Here is a 3,713-nt window from a genome sequence, read left to right on the forward strand (position 1 = left end):
TTTTGGATTCAACAGTGATGTATTTGTATTCGTTGGTTGGCGTGGACTCGGTGGGTCGAAAGGCCTGTTTCACACCAGAACAATTAACATGTTAAGTTAGAGACTTGGTCGTTAAAAGCCATATTTATTAATATCTGCCAGGAGAGGACATTTTTCCTTGCTCTCTGGTCTGGCTCCAGATCCACAGTGATAAACCACCCTCTGAAATACCTGAAAAAAAGCTGAGGGGTGATCTTATGGAGGTATGTAAAAGCATGAGGGGATAGATCGTGTGAAGGCATAGTGTATTTTACCCAGGGCAGGGGAATTAAGAATCAGGGGACATAGGTTTAAAGTGAGGGGAAAGATATGACAGGAATCTGAGGGGCAACTTTTTCCACACATTGGGTGGTGGGTTATATGGAACGAGCTGCCAGATGAGATAGTTGAGGCAGGTACTATAACAGCATTTGTGAGTGGATAAGAGGTTTAGAGGGATATGGGCCAAATTCAGGCAAGTGGGACTAGCTTAGATGGGGGCATGTGGTCAGCATGGAAGAGTTGGGCCATAGGGCCCGTTTCCATTTGACGTTTCAATTCACGGCTGCCCCTCCCCCCACCTTCACTATTACTTTGCACCAGGGAGAAAGATGCTTCCAGTGCCAAAGTACTCGTTTAGAAGCCACACACTCACACCTCAGCATCCAAAGGCAAGGTCCTTCATGACCTCCCATTCTTCATTTACTCCCTTTGCAGTGTGTACATGTGCAAGGATACATTTGCATTCCCATCTGCACTGACAGCTAATCTTTTCCCTGTTGACTCTCCGAATATTCACTTCCCGTGTGAATCCTGTAATCACGGTGGTTCCTGCTGATATTCACAACCCAACACGTAGTACGGTCTTCCAGAGAAGCTGCCTGGCCCGCTGTTACCCCAACTGAGTTCTACACAAGATTCCAGCATCTGCAGTTCCCAGTGCCGCATTTACGTAAGCAATTCTCACTGCTTTATTCTGGAGTTGTACGTCTCGGTAGCCGTGCGCTACTGCCATCGCATGCGGCCGTTTCCACAAACCTGTCGGCTGTTCTCGTGGATGCTCCCACATGGTCTCCGCGAAGAGAAAACTTATGGGTGCGCAGTAACGCTTCCGTTTCCAACTCGCATAACATCCGACTTACACAAGGGTCTGTGCAGGGCGCGACCCTCACACAATTCGGGAGGGTCTGTACGCATGTAGATATGTACAAGCACACACCTGCAGATCAAAATGCGCATCCACACTCAGGACTGATAAGTACACATATACGCACAGAAAACATAGACACATTTACACGTCCACATGCATGTCCATACTCATATCCACACGCAGATTTATACACAACACTATCATACACACATCTACACAGTGGCCTCCATAATATTTTGGACAAAGACCCATCATTTATTTATTTGCCTCTGTACTCCACAATTTGAGATTTGTAATAGAAAAAAAATCACATGTGATTAAAGTGCACATTGTCAGATTTTAATAAAGGCTATTTTTATACAATTTGGTTTCACCATGTAGAAATTGCAGCAGTGTTTATACATAGTCCCCCCCCCATTTCAGGTCACCATAAAGTTTGGGACACAGCAATGTCATGTAAATGAAAGTAGTCATGTTTAGTATTTTGTTGCATATCTTTTGCATGCAATGGCTGCTTGAAGTCTGCGATTCATGGACATCACCAGTTGCTGGGTGTCTTCTCTGGTGATGCTCTGCCAGACCTGTATTGCAGCCATCTTTAGCTTATGCTTGTTTTGGGGGCTCGTCCCCTTCAGTTTTCACTTCAGCATATAAAAGGCATGCTCAATTGGGTTCAGATCGGGTGATTGACTTGGCCACTCAAGAAATGACAATTTTTTAGCTTTGAAAAACTCCTTTAGCAGTATGTTTGGGATCATTGTCTTGCTATAGAATGAACCGCTAGCCAATGTTTTAAGGCATTTGTTTGAACTTGAGATCGGATGTGTGTGTACACACTTCAGAATTCATTACAGTTGTATCATCAATGAAGATAAGTGAGCCAGTACCTTCAGCAGCCATAACACCTCCACCACGTTTCACAGATGAGGTGGTATACTTTGGATCATACGCAGTTCCTTCTCTCCTCCATACTTTGCTCTTGCCATCATTCTGATATGTTAATCTTCGTCTCATCTGTCCACAAGACCTTTTTCCAGAACTGTGGTTGCTCTTTTAAGTACTTCTAGGCAAACTGTTACCTGGCCATCCTACCTTTGTGCTAACCAGTGGTTTGCATCTTGCAATGTAGGCTCTGTATTTCAGTTCATGAAGTCTTCTGTGGACAGTAGTCATTGACAAATCCACACCTGATTCCTGAATAGTGATTCTGGTTTGTCGGACAGGTGTTTAGGGATTTTTCTTTATTATAGAGACAATTATTCTGTCATCAGCTGTGGAGGTCTTCCTTGGCCTGCCAGTCCATTTGCGATTAGTAAGCTCACCAGTGCTCTCTTTCTTCTTAATGATGTTCCAAACAGTTGATTTTGGTAAGCCTAAGGTTTGGCTGATGTCTCTAACAGTTTTATTCTTGTTTCTAGTCTTTTAATGGCTTCTTTGACTTTCATTGGCACAACTTTGGTCCTCGTTGATAAACAGCAATAAAAGTTTCCAAAGGTGATGGAAAGACTAGGTGCTGAGAGCTCTCTTATACCTGCATTAAGGAGGCATTTAAACACACCTGAACAATTACAAACACCTGTGAAGCCATGTGTCCCAAACATCATGATGCCCTGAAATGGGGGGGTACTATGTATAAACACAGCTGTAATTTCTACATGGTGAAACCAAAATGTATAAAAATACCCTTTAATAAAATCTGACAATGTGCACTTTAACCACATGTGTTTTTTTCTATTACAAATCTCAAATTGTGTAGTACAGTGGCAAATAAATAAATGATGGGTCTTTGTCCCAAACATTCTGGAGGCCACTGTACATATGCACAGTTGGTTCACACATCCATACACGTATACACATGCAGTACGCAGACACTCGTACGTTCACATTTGCACTTATATATGCACGCACATACTCACACGTCGCCACTCACATTCACACACATAATATACACATGCCCACACGTTCGTGCGTATGCACAGAATTACGTACACAGCGCATGTTCGTACATACACTGATCTGTGTACACATAGAAACAACATCAATGCACATGCACACGTACACACAAGTACATGGACATGCACATGTATGAAACCACATGTAGACATGCTCACACACTCGCATGTATACACACACACACACACAGAATTACGTGCATGCACACAGTATTTGCATGTACACAAATATACATAGAATTACGTGAAGCAGTCACGTAGACAAGTACATATGTACACACACCGCATGTTCACACACTAGCACATGCACAAACATAATTATGCACACACGTCAATTCCTGCACTTAGATGCAAGATGTATACACGTACACATATGAACTATGTACACAGCGCTTGGTTGCACAAACTGTTGCAAGCACAGGTTCATGTACACACGAGTACAAGTGTACGTGGAGATATGTGTGTTTACAAGCATGAGAGTGCATGCATGCGTCAATGCATATATCTGTGTAAATACGCGTATGCGAGTATGTGATCGGATTGACACTAGGATGGATCCCCCCCCATGACCCAACACACATTCTCTACCCACC

The sequence above is a fragment of the Amblyraja radiata genome, chromosome 22 (genome assembly GCF_010909765.2).
Source record: "Amblyraja radiata isolate CabotCenter1 chromosome 22, sAmbRad1.1.pri, whole genome shotgun sequence".
NCBI lineage: Eukaryota > Metazoa > Chordata > Chondrichthyes > Rajiformes > Rajidae > Amblyraja > Amblyraja radiata.